Here is a 13,942-nt window from a genome sequence, read left to right on the forward strand (position 1 = left end):
TTCATAGTCACTTATCCAAGGCTTTCTTGTTCTTTATTGTATGTTAAAATATTTCTTTGTTAATCATTGATACCCTCACAATAAAAAAGAACATTTAATGTTTTAAAAAGCAAGAATAATTATGTTGCCATCTCTAGCAGTGAAGTTAAGTAGGAAAGTAAAGTCACCAGTGAATAAAACTGATGATCAGCATCACTGCCTCCAGAGACAAAGTAATGACCTTTAGGCAGGAAAGAAATGAATCTAAGAAAAATGTTGTCAGCTCCCTTTAAATATCATGCCCTGGAACAAAGCTCCAGCTGCTCCAATCATAGTCATGGCTCTGCCTCTACCTTTTCCTTTATTGCTAAATCCCCTGATACTGCTCTTCTGCCTTCCTGGTCCTCTTCCTTGGCACCTATTATTTAGTAGGTGTCAAGGTCACTATAACCTTGAGGAAGAACTTTAATCATTTTGTGCTTCAGCTGCTGTCTACAAAATGGGGATTGTCATACCCTCAATCCCTACTCCACAACATTATTGTGAGAAAAAGCCCCCATAAATCCTAAAGCTTGTTGCTGAGCCTATTTTGATTCAATATATGTAGAGGGTTTTTTTAAGTATCTACATCATGCTACAACATATTCAAAAGCTTAAAATTCTGTCAAACTACTCTGGGGCTTTGGTCTACATAATGAAAAAAAAAAAAAACCTATGACTATTTTTCATGAAATTGATTGAATTGACTTGTTATTTTAGAATTCCAAACAGGACTAAGGTTGATTGATAAATCACTTAGATATTTACCATCAATCAGACTTGTTTTCTATAGTTGTTGGTATTTCCCTAGTGTTAACTTTGGGTAAACATAATTTTCCAACCTACTGAGCAATTGTCATGCATACATTGTAATGTTTAATGTGCAATGGCCTGAAATTTGGCTCTCCCCATGGATTGAAAATAAATATACATTAAAATGTATTCTGTGATACAAAGGATAGTAATAAAGCTCAGAAAAACATAATAGGATTTGTTTTGGTTTGGATTTATTTCTATATTATTGATCTCTTGCTTTGCTTTCAAATTTAATTGATTTTTATGCTGCTTATTAAATTCAGATATATTATTTTTGATGGCTTTATAAGTATTTTGTTTCCATTACAATCATACTTGCTTTACTTAGAATTGTCAAACTATTTTTAAAACAGAATATGGAAACACTAGCTTAAGTAGACGTCACAAAGTCTACAAACTTTATTCACAGAAAATCCTGCTCCTGAAGTCCTCACTAGAGTCATTAGTTTTAGACACAATTCTAACAAATTTGAGGTTTTTGTTTCCCTAACCCATAGCTATTTTTGAGAGGGGTTGGTATGTACATCAAGAAGAAGAGGGGAAGGATAGGCAACAGTTTTTCTAGGGATAGTTGCAAGTGAACTTCAAGAAATGACTACTGATATTCTAAGAATCAAGGAAGAAAAGAAAAGCAATAAAAAGCAGATTCAAGAACTCTAAAATATAATAATCTGGAGCTATTTAAGTAACAGAGGGATAATCAGACTGAGGACATTCCTAATTTATAATAATAAGAACTAACATGTATATAATGCTTCATTCATCTCATCTAAGCTTCACAAATTCAGAGTAATGGCATTGAGTCATTAAGAAAAGGTTAGATTATCATATTTTGAAACTGGAAAAGATCTTTAGAAGTCATTTTATCTAACCTCTTCAATTAATGGATAAGAAATCAGAATCTTATCTATGTTAAATAACTTGCCCAAAGTCCTAAAAGTAGTATAGAGTCCAGAATTCCAACTTGATTTCTTTTTATAATATAATACTGCCTCTGGTTTTAGGAAAAAGGAAAGTACAGAATGCATTCAAGAATCATTTCTACACGATATGATTACATCTACATTCTGAGCACTAAGAGTACTGAGCTGAAGTTTCAGAAAATTAATGAAAAACTTCCTTAAAAACTAAACCTATCGGGGGCTGCTAGGTAGCACAGTAGATAGAGCACTATCCCTGAAATCAGGAGGATCTGAATTCAAATATGATCTCAAACACTTAACACATCTTAGCTGTTTGATCCCGGGCAAGTCACTTAACCCCAACTGCCTCAGAAAAAAAAACCAAAACAAAAACAAAATTAAAAAAAAAAAAACTAAACCTATCCATCCCACAGATAGTTATCTATCTAAAGGTGGTCAAAAACAGAAATTTCCAATATGCACCAAAAATATTAAAAGGAGGAAAAGGAATGAGCATTCATAAGTACAGGCTCTGTGTGGTGCTTTGCACTAAACTCTTTATAAATACTATCATATTTGAATCTCACAACTTTATGAGGGAGATACTATTATTATCTTCATTAATCTTCATTTATTCATTTACCTTCATATTATCTTCATTTAACAGTTGAAGAAATTGAGGCAGAGGATGTGATCAGGCAGCTAGTGAGTACCTACATACAAATTTGAACTCAAGTCTTCTTGTCTCCAGATCTATTCTATGCACTACTTAGCAGCACTTTTTGTAGCTGCAAAGAGCTAGAAATAAAATAGATGTCCATTGATTTAGAGAATGGCTATGCAATCTGTGAAAATTAAACTTAATGGAATGTTACTATGTTGTAAGAAATGCCAAAGGAAAAAAACAAAGACATAGAGGAAGGAAGGAAGAAGGAAGGAAGGAAGGAAGGAAGGAAGGAAGGAAGGAAGGAAGGAAGGAAGGAAGGAAGGAAGGAAGGAAGGAAGGAAGGAAGGAAGGAAGGAAGGAAGGAAGGAAGGAAGGAAGGAAGGAAGGAAGGAAGGAAGGAAGGAAGGAAGGAAGGAAGGAAGGAAGGAAGGAAGGAAGGAAGGAAGGAAAAGAAAAGAAATGCCAAAGGTGGGGGAGCACTTAAAAACAATGGAAGACATGAATTGTTGCAAAGTGAAGTAAGCAGAATGAGGAAAACATACACAATAATTACAACAATGTGACCACAAAAAGAACCACAAAAATAAAAACCAAATTCTGTGAAGTCATACTAAGTTTGGTTCCCAAAAAAAGATATATGAGAATATACTACCCTTCCTTCTATGGATCTGAAGCACTGAAGATATTGTTGGTCTTGAATGATAGACTGGTAAGTTTTATTTAGTTTTTTTTCTCTTTTTTATTCTTTTTATAAGGAGTAGTAATGACTCTCTGTTAGGAGTGAAAAAAGGATTATATTGGGAAATTAAGGTGTTATAATCAACAATTAGAATTAATCAAAATAGACTGAACTGCCTCAGAAGATCATAGTTTCATTAGATTGAGAACAGGAAAGGAGCTTAGAGATCAACCTAATTTTACTACCTTACTTTAAAAAATGAATAAATTTATTAAATGCTTACTTTATACAAAAAACTATGCTTTGATGAGATATCTCCCAGGAGAGGTTAAATAATTTTCCCAAGGCTGCATACCTAATAAGAATCAAAGTTTGAATTTAACTTGGGATCCACATCCAATCTTCTTTCAACTGTACCAATGGGTTCCACCTAACTAGCAGTCTTCAAACAGAGGCTTGGTGACTCCTCATTTCATGAACTGTACAGTGGAATCTTGTTCATATATGGGTTAGACTTAATGACTTTAGAGGACACTTCCAACACTGAGATTCTGTGATTCTACCATTTAAAAAAAAAGGGACATTTTAGTAACCTACAAAATATATTTCAGTGTGAAATGGGAATAAACAATGTATATTTCAAACAGTACTTGAAAATCTATTGTAAAATACTTTATGTGTAAACAAAAAATGTATAAAAATTCATACTCTGAAACAAAAGCTATTTGCAAATATGAATGACTATAGATCTGATTTTATTCATAATATATAAATTGCATAAATATTCATGCTTCAATTTTATGTCAGGTCACCTAAAACAGTTTTCCATTCAACAAATATTTATTCAGTATAAATTATGGACAAAGTTACTCTGCTAAATGCTGAGAGTATTAAGATTAGAAATAGCATAATTCTAGCCCTCAAAAAACTTATATTCTAGTAGAAGAGAGGGATTATGACAAATAAACAACTTTCATTGAAATTATGACATGATAAACTCATAAAATAGGTCAAGGAGAATTATGAAAGATATAAGGAGGGAGGAATACTGCTGTCCTAATAAAAGGAGTTAAGAGTAGACTATTTAGACAAAGTAGCAATTGACTTTGGACAAAACAAGGATTTCAGTGAAAATTTAAGATTAAAGAAAATATGGAAAGAATGTATTTTAGGCAAGAGGATACAAGGGCACAGAAATAAAAATGCAAGAAAATGTCAAAGAAAGAGGTCTATCAAGTTTGTCTTGGATATAAAGTATGGGAAGCTAACATGTTACAAAATAAGGCTAGAAAGTTTAGAGTAAGTTTGCAAATAAAAATAGAGGGAGTTGTAGATCTACAACAGTTTATAGTGAAGATCTAGAGAATTTACAGAATTGTTAACTCAGAGAATGTCACAGATAGTATTTTTAATTGGTCAATATCTTCTAGCACTGCTGGAACCAACCTGAAAGTGTGAAATGCTACCAATATATGACCTTGCCTTTAGAAGTAAAGCTAAATGACTGAAAAGCCCATGTATAGATTAGATTCAGTAAGTATTTGTCATGTACAAAATTAATCGGGGGGGGGGGGAGTCTTTCAGCCTCAGTTTTAAAAAATTTTAATATTACAAGGTCTTATAACTTTCTGTGCTTATATATTCGATAATTAATGATTGTGGAGCTCCTTTCAAGATAACTTTTGGCTACCTACTCTGGCTAAATCATCTAGTTGGCATCAGATCAAATAATGTATATTCAATAAAAATGAATAATAGTTGACTTCTTTCACTCCACAATTGCACAAAAAGTCAGTTTCCCATCCAACCCAACAAACTCTGCATCATCCAGTGTAAGTGAGCTTCCTAGCATTGCCAGAGACAATAAGTGATATATAACATGCAAGAACAACTGACTCCTCTGAGAAAATTTCTAGGATGATCAGAAAAGCCCCAAAGAAAAGATCTTAGAAATACCAGGGAGTGTGGAAACTCTCAGGCCAGACAGCCAAGACCAGGGATTTGGAGATTCCTAATTCTTGTTCTGAAATGCCAGAGAAGGGTCTGAAGACAGAATTCTGAAATGCAAAAATTCAAGATATGGAAGTCAACACAAGAACCTAGGAGACAAGGGCAAAACCAAACAAGGGTGCCTCTTTCACCCAATGAGTAGAGTAAGCAGTAAAGCATACTTTTAATTCAGAAATTATAAATGGAGAGGATGACTAAATCAAATAAAGCAGTATCTAGTATCAAAAAAAAATCATTGTAAATCTAACTCAATAAAAATTGCAGAGACTTAAAAGGAGGGAAATTAATTTTTACATGTACTACAAGAATAACTGGAAGAAATGAAGCAAAAGATAAAAAAACTTTAAATAATAGCTTTTTATTTTCAAAATATATGCAGATAGTTTTTTATATTCACCTTTGCAAAACTTTGTGTTCCAAATTTTTCTCCCCCTTTTCCCCCATCCCCTCCCCTAGACAGCAAGTAATACGATATGTGTTAAACATGTGCAATTCTTCTATACATATTTCCACATTTATTGTGCTGCAGAAAAAAAATATCAGATCAAAAAGGAAAAAAATTGAGAAAGAAAACAAAAAGCAAGCAAACAACAACAAAAAAGGTGAAAATACAATATTATGATCCACATACAAATGGCTCTGTCCATCACAAATCTTTTGGAACTGATCTGAATCACCTCATTGTTGAAAAGAATCAAGTCCATCAGAGTTGATTGTTACATAATCTTGTTGTTGCTGTGTATAATGTTCTCTTGGGTTTCATTCACTTCACTTAGCATCAGTTCACATAAGTCTCTCCTTCTGAAATCATCCTGCTTGACAATAAAAACTTTTGGAAAAAGAACTAAAAGAAAAATAAATAGCTTAAAATTAAAATTAAGAAATATAATCTCTGGAAACTAGAATAGACCAAACAAAAATCAATGAATCCATAAGAGAACAAGAAATATTAAAAATAAAATCAAAAGATGAAAACCATAAAAGAAAACATAAAAATATCTAACATCAAAAGAAAGTACTTGGAAAACAGATCTAAGAAGATTCATTTAAAAATTATTGGATTCCCTAAAATTTTGATTTAAAACAATCCAAGACACTATATTTCAAGAAATCATAACTGCCCATATCTGTTAGAACCAAAGGATAAAGTAAAAACAGAATCCGTTGATCATTTCCTGAAAGGAACTTCAAAAGAAAAAACCATTCCAGAAATATCATGGCCAAGATCTAAAACTACCATTTCAAAGTTAAAATAGAAAGAAGAAATTCAAATACAAAAGAACTATAGTCCAACAAAATTGCATTAAGACTTAGTATCTTTTACTAAAAACCAGAAAAGATCTTGAAACTCATTATTCTACAAGGCAAAAATGGTAGTCTTATAACCAAGGGCATGAAGAGCTAAAGATGGTACTACAGGAGAGAAATGATCTTTTAATAGAACAGAAAAAATTTAAGCACTTCTGATAAAAAAGACCAGAGCTGAACAGGAATTTTAAAATATAAACAAAAGAGAAGAAAGAAACTAGACACAATTATCTAAACAATTGAAAGGACCTACATGACAATGTAATATTAACATTTTAGAAGATAGCAGAAAAAAATTAACGGACCTTCTGAACCCAAAGATCTGTAAGGGGTATTGAGGAAGTTAAATAAGAAAAAAATATAGAGATTTTTGTGGACAGATTGGTTATGTTCTGAGAGTTTTGAAAAGGGGAAGGAAAAGGAAGAATAAAGTGAGGAATAAACCAGTATAGAAATGATGAAGAAGCAGGTGCAACTTACAAGTTTTCATAACTGAGGTACATGAGAAAAAGAATTTATAACATGGAAGAGACGATGATGGAGTAATCATAAGATGAATTTCCTTTTTTCTGAAATGGATAAAAGATTGAGGGAGAGAGTGAGAAAAAAGAGGGGGAAAGGAGGGAGAAAGAGAGATTTTAGTGTAGAAATATATCAATTTCAACACAGAAACAAGTGGCGGTAAGGACAAGATTAGGATAAATAATACTGGTAAGAAAATAGTCACAAACAAAACATGGGGTATAAAAGAGAGAAAAAAAAGAACTAGAATCCAAGGCATCTAGGCAGTTCCTTAGATTGACTCACAAATTGTAAAATAGCTAAGCAAATTAGGGTATATAAATTAAGAAATGTTACTGTCATAAGAAATTATAATAGATGATTTCAGGATAATATGACTAATACAGAATGATATTAACAAAACCAGGGATGAAATTTATATGTGGATAACTACATTGTAAAGAAAAACAATCTTGGAGGATTTAAGAACTCTGATCAAAGCAATAGCCAATCATATCTCTGAAGGACCTGTGATGAGACATTTTACCCAACTCCTTATAAAGAGATGATGAACATAAAATAGAGACATAATCATTATTGGTACTGTCTGTGAATTCATTTTGCTTCAGAAATAAATGCTTATTTGTTATAATTTTTTTCCATTCTGGGGAGAGGACAAGAGGGATAATAATAATAGTAACCCCAAAAGAGGATTGTTATGATACTTTGAAATGCACAGAAAGTTTTTATAGTACAAAATAGAAATGTTAAGCCCTTACTCAAATAAAACAAAATATATAGGAGTGAATGGGAAAATACAGACACAAACAAGCAGGACAGTTTTAAAAGTAAAGTGAAGAATTTATTATTTTTAAAAGCAAGCAGAGTAAAATAAATATAAGTGAATTATTATATCAATAATTACATTACCATATTAATGAATTGATATAAAGTCTTTTGTTTCCAATGTCTATGGAAATGGTCTTTTTATGTGTTTAAGTTCAGAATGAAAAAAAAAATTTTTAAAGCAATCAATGATTTTCTTCATAGTATTTTGCCCATAATCACAATCAGTAAGTATCTGAATCTGGATTTTGAACTCAGATCTCCTGACTCCAGGCTTAGTGCTCTTCAATATAGGGAAATAATTCCTAACAATTTGTGCTATGCAAACAATTAATTGGACAACCTTGAGAGATACAATTTCCTCTCATTTGAATCCTTCAGAAAGAGGCTAGAAAACTACTTGTACTATATCATTAAAGAAATTTTCAATAAGAGAAAGGTTGAACTATATAACCACTGAGGTCTTCCAATCATGATTTTAAGCCAGACTGTGTCATGTTAAAAATGCCCAAATAAGAAGTTTGTATTTCATCCTATATTGTTGATTGATTTACAGAAAAACGTGATTTTTCTTCACCAAGGTTATAAAATAATGAGACATATAAATTTTTGTTTCAACAGGACTGAAATTGGAAAGGAAAAACTGAATTGGAAAGGAAAAAGAGTCATAGGGACTAGGGGAGAAGTGATTACAATAGCTTATAAAAGTCAAGAAATGCCCAAACTGTGGTGGTAGCAATAAGAGTAGAAAGGAGGAGGAGATAATAGATAGAATATAGGAAGATAGATGATAGATAGATAGATGGATAGATGGATAGATGGATATACAAAGAGAGAGAGAGAGAGAGAGAGATAATAGACTCAATAGAAGTTGGCTGTTGATTAGACATAGAAAGACAGACAGATAGAAAGACATACAAATAGATCGAAACATAGACAGACTGACAGACAGCTAGATAGAAATACAGAGACAAGCAGACAGACAGCTAGATGGAATAGATTTTAATTTTAAAGATGAGAAAAGTGCATACTTAAGAGATTAGGTGATTTTTCCTAGGAATCAGAAATAGAGGCAGATTTAGGCTTCAAACCTAGGTCCTCTAGATTCAAATTCATCCATCTTCTCCCTCTACCTCACTGTCTCCAGCTCGATGGAGCCATGAGAGAGTGGATAAAGTGAAAGTTCAATTTATTTCAAAGCACAAAGAGGAAAGAGATTTTGGGGGTCACTTGCCCTCATGGGAAGAAAGATAAAAGAAAAAAAAAAGAAGCAGATAAGGGGGAGAACTACTAAAGACAAGTTCTATAAGCCAGGCAGAAAATATGCCACAAATATTTTTTCTGCATAGTGTATTATTCATTATTGAACTCAATAAATATGTTTTAGAGAGAGTTGAGTAAAGTTTGAGAGAGCCATTTAAAAACAATCCTAATTCTGCTGAACATTTAACAACTGGCTGACATGAAAAATTAAATAGAAAGCAACTATAAATTCCACATTCAGTGAATAATCATCTACAATGGAAAAAATAAATTATTGATGTGGCTGAGATTTGGCTGATACAAGCAATAACACAAGGATTTCTTTAATATAATTTACAAATGTGAGAAGATAGATTTTTCATTTGGACCTTATTCAAAAGCATCTCTATATCAATAACTATGTACAGTTGTGCCCTCTATTGGGCAAAAATCTTATGAGCTCTGTACAAGAACTTTAGAAACTTACTATAGCAAATTTCATTATGTCAAATATGAACAGTTCCGACAGTCATTGTTAAAAGTCTTTTCTACAGCATTATCATAATAATCTTCTCCTATTCTACTTTCCGCTTTACTATTTAGTAATCTCATCTTTAGAAAAAATAGGACAATAATTATGTATTAATAACATACAATCAACATTTTTGAAGTACCTAGTTAAGTGACAGGAACCATCCTATGCACCAAAGATACAAAGATAAAATTAGATAATTCCTGCCCTCAAAGAGATTACTTTTTATTATAGGTTAATAGGCTATGTGCAGGAAATCAAAAATATATACAGGATAAATTATAAAAAGATTTTTAGCAGAGGAGAACTTGGTACCTCAGAGATCAGAGATCTAGGAGGTAGCATCTGACCTGTGCAGTTTGAAAGGATTCCTACATGGGAAGGTAAAAAGGAAGTACTTTTCAGCTAAATGACTCAGCTTGTGGAAAGGTAGAGACAAGTTGTTAGAAAGTTATATCTCCTGCTGCTGCCCAAGCTATTATCGTTGTCGTATAAAGAAATATGCATTTATCTACTGGAATTTGTTTTTAAATATCAGTACACATACATTATAAAGCTATTCTTTAAAATATGCAATTACTCATTTCAATCTTCATATCCATCCAAGAGCAGTATTCTCTCATTTGTGGCAAGTGACACATCATTAGCACTTTTCTTCCTCCCTCCTATACTTGAGCTATTTTCTCTATAATGCTCACAGATCACTCGACTTATCAGTTATACACAAGACACACACCCATCCCACCCACTCACCTCCACCTCCCCAGGATAAATTCCAGAACATATATTGTATTTTATAGTCATATTTATAGGTACTATGTTTTAACCATTCCTCAGTCCAAAATGCCCAATAAAATGTGATAGCCATTAATTTAATTATTTATAACTTGTGGTTTACTAAAGAGTATATCTATTTAAATATTTATAAATGTGTGTGTGTGTGTGTGTGTGTGTGTGTGTGTGTGTGTGTGTGTGTGTGTGTGTGTGTGTGTGAAAAAAACTGGAAGGAAATCTCACCAAATGGCAATGTCTCACTATTTCCAGCAGGTGGCAAGCAAGCATAAGGGAACAGCCCAGCTCTCATTTTTCCCCATTGAAAAGTTCACAATCCAAATCTTATTGAGTCATTCCTGCTTTGTTCAGCCTCCTACCACCAAAAGTAAACCTAAAGAAATATAAAAGCCAATTTAAAATGACGTTCATTTGTTGAGAAAACCAATGTGCTTTCCCCAATATTCCCATCTAATATTATCTGAGGTCATATTTGAGCACAGATCTTCAATTAGTTAGTTGCTTCAAAAAAGACAATGAATATGAATATAGAGTAGCATAGTAAGACTTACATGAAATGATACAAAGAGAATAGGAACTACAGAAAAACACAGACACCATAAAATAATCCAAAATTAAAGTTGCACAATTATAGAAGAAAACATTTGGCCCCAAAGAATACATACATTCTTTTGCAGAAGTGTGGGGATCCACAGGGATGAAACATTGTATAAAATGTCTGTTTTGTTCAATAAATTGACAAGTTTTGCTGGTGTGTTATATATATGTATGTACATATATATATATATATATATATATATATATATATATATATATATATATATATATACATATATATACTGATTTGTTTATATATGCACATATATGTACATATGTTATATTCTCCTTTTTCTTTTGAAAAAAATTCTTTATTAGAAGAGATAAAGAGTAAAATTTAGATTCTGTAAAACCAAGAGATATTAACCAAAAATATTTGTTTTTAATTTTCTATTCCTAGCCACTCACTTGGCACACTTGTCTAAATTCTGACTTCTAAATAGGTCTTTGGGGAAGAAAGAAAGCTTAAGGTTTATCGTTTAAAGGCTTGTATCAGAGCTTTGCAACTAAAGAATCTCTCTCCCCCTTCTCGGTGTGTGTGTGTGTGTGTGTGTGTGTGTGTGTGTGTGTGTGTGTGTGTGTGTTGTGTGTGTGTTCTTTGTGAAACTGGTTTTAGGTAAGAAAGGGATCAGCCTTGATGTTCCCTTTCCCCCAAGAAATGAAGTGACCAAAAATTAGTTGGAATCTAATCAAATCTACTAGATAAATAAAATTTAAGGGAACAAATAGATATAATTCTAGGCCTGTACCTCCTTTCTCTGAGAAAAGCAAATTGATAACCTTTGGCCCCAACCTCCAGTTTCCCATCCTGGCAGAAGGGAGAAAAAAAAAGACTAGAGAAGATTATTCTCCCTCACTTCAAGCTACCCATAATAACAGGAACCCCAGCATACATAGGAGCCTCAATATACATGTGGGACACCACTCCCAACATAAACAATTTTTAATTATAATTAAACAGCCCCAAAAAAAGGAAAAAAAAAAAGAGAAAAAAAAGATTTTTTTTTCTTTTCTCAGAAAGAAAGTCTAGTCCCAAATAGTTTTTTGGAATTCTTCCAACAATTACTGTTAAGGACTGAAAGTCAAAACTAGCCCTTCACCCAGAGGAAAGAAACTAAACTGTCCTATATGAAAATTCTTTCTATGGATTGCCCAAGTACACAGGGCAACTCGAAACATATCTTCAATAGACCCCTTGGTAGAATTTAGATAAATTCTCTTCAGGAGTCCATAAAAGACACAGGCCTTTCATTTTTCTTTAATAAATCCCATTAAATTATTTATCACTTTCCAAATGAAGATCTTAACTCACCTTATATTTAATACAAGTTGACTAGTTTGAAAAAGAAACTCAGATGAGATCCAAATGAGTGGCACTCCTCAAAAGGGATTAAATGTAGGTCTAATGAGAATCAGACAATGAATAATTTTTTTTAAGTGCCTACTATCTCTCAGGCACAAAGGTAAGTGCTGGGGATAGAAATAAAATTTTTAAAAAGACAGTTTTTGACCTCAAGAAGCTCAGAATCTGATAGAGAAAGACAATACACAAAACTGAAAAGAGACGGTGGAAAGGTGAAAGATGTGGAGAATCATGATGAAGACTTCCAACAGAATGCAGCTTGGTGGGAAATGAAGAGATAACTGGTCTGTGGCACTCTTTAAATGCAGGTTTTGAGAAGAGCTCTTGGCTTAGTCCTCTAATCAGAGGGATCCCAGAGGCAGATGGTACAGATCATATGTAAGTACCAAGGCTGATGGAATCTTGCAAAATGCAGAGGTTCAAAATGATAAGGTTTCTGGGAACGTGATAAGGTTCAAATAAGTACAGATGGGTAGAAAATTAAACCAGTTCGAATGATGTAGCCAAGATGGCAGTGGTAGAAAAGCAGAAGGAAAAAAAAACAAAAAACTGCAATCCACAAATCCATCCAAACAGATCAGGAAAAATGCATTAGACTGAAATTTTATGGAGAAATCTAGAGAAAACAAGTCATTTTTCCAGCCCAGATCAGCATAGAGAGACAGAGATCTGTGAAAAATGGGGACAGCAAGCAGCTGCAGAGCACTCTGAGCACCCACGGAGAGACTTACAACAGGTCAAGAAGACCTTTACAATGGCAATCCATACTGAGGCATCGTGACAGGGACAGATAGAAACTGTCACTTTGTTGCCCACTACCCATTTCCAATCATAGATCCAAGGTAAAATAAGAAGAGATTTGGTCTCAGGAATGGAGTTCTCAGGCATGAGATTGTAGAAACTGTATAGATAAAGGAAGAAGTTCAGATATCAACAACAATATTCAGAACCCAGGCATAGAGCAGAATCTCACTTCCAACTCACTTCCAACATCTAGACCAGCCAGTAGAAGAATAACCAATGCAGGAATCCTAAAGCAAAGAGGGACTTACAATTGTACCACTCTAAACCAACATGTTCAGAGCTGTTCAAAGCTGACAGATAGGAGCTATGTCCAGCAGTATTCACTCTAGTATGGACCCAACTCCAATCAAGATTTATAGAGCTCAGATCAGAGGGGCAATAATCAGGCTTGGTCCTGGATAAAATCACTTTGGGAATATTGCAACATCCCCAATCTCTCCCAGAGATCCTAGGAAAACACAACTATCAATACTCAAAAAAAGAAACAAAAAAAAAAAAAAAAAAAAAAAACAGCAGATCGATCCCTTTAAAAGTATGGCAAAGGCTGCCCTAGGTTGGGGGGGAAAAAGAGCCTCAATACAAAAAGCTATGGTAGCAGAGAAACTAAAGATATAAATGAATCTATCTATAGATATCTATAAACAATCGAAAAAGAAAGAACAGCTCAAAGAAAAAACACAGCTTGGACATAAATTCAACCAGAATTCTTGGAAAAAATAAAGAATTTAAAGATTAATTTTTATGAATAGAATGAGAGTTTTTGATGGAGAAATGGAAAATAAATGAGAATTATAGAAAAAAAAAGAGCTGAAAATGGAATTAACACCTTGGCCCTGAGATAGAAAACTGCTTAAATATCAAATTC

At 33.1% G+C, this 13,942-nt stretch overlaps 1 long non-coding RNA gene across 2 annotated transcripts in view; it reads right to left on the reverse strand.

Moving 5' to 3' along the window:
* The window catches only part of LOC141559435 (uncharacterized), a 321,591-nt gene extending 309,002 nt beyond the window's left edge, over positions 1 to 12,589 (reverse strand). The window contains exons 1-3 of one of the 2 annotated variants that reach the window (XR_012487414.1): positions 12,223 to 12,589; positions 10,539 to 10,686; positions 5,619 to 5,921 (exon numbers count right to left, since the gene is read on the reverse strand). This is a non-coding gene — a long non-coding RNA (uncharacterized LOC141559435). Of the gene's footprint in view, positions 1 to 5,618; positions 5,922 to 10,538; positions 10,687 to 12,222 lie in introns of those variants that run through there. The other variant, XR_012487415.1, reaches the window with a different exon arrangement.
* Positions 12,590 to 13,942: the final 1,353 nt, after the last annotated feature.

The sequence above is a fragment of the Sminthopsis crassicaudata genome, chromosome 3 (assembly GCF_048593235.1).
Source record: "Sminthopsis crassicaudata isolate SCR6 chromosome 3, ASM4859323v1, whole genome shotgun sequence".
In the NCBI taxonomy this organism is placed as follows: domain Eukaryota; kingdom Metazoa; phylum Chordata; class Mammalia; order Dasyuromorphia; family Dasyuridae; genus Sminthopsis; species Sminthopsis crassicaudata.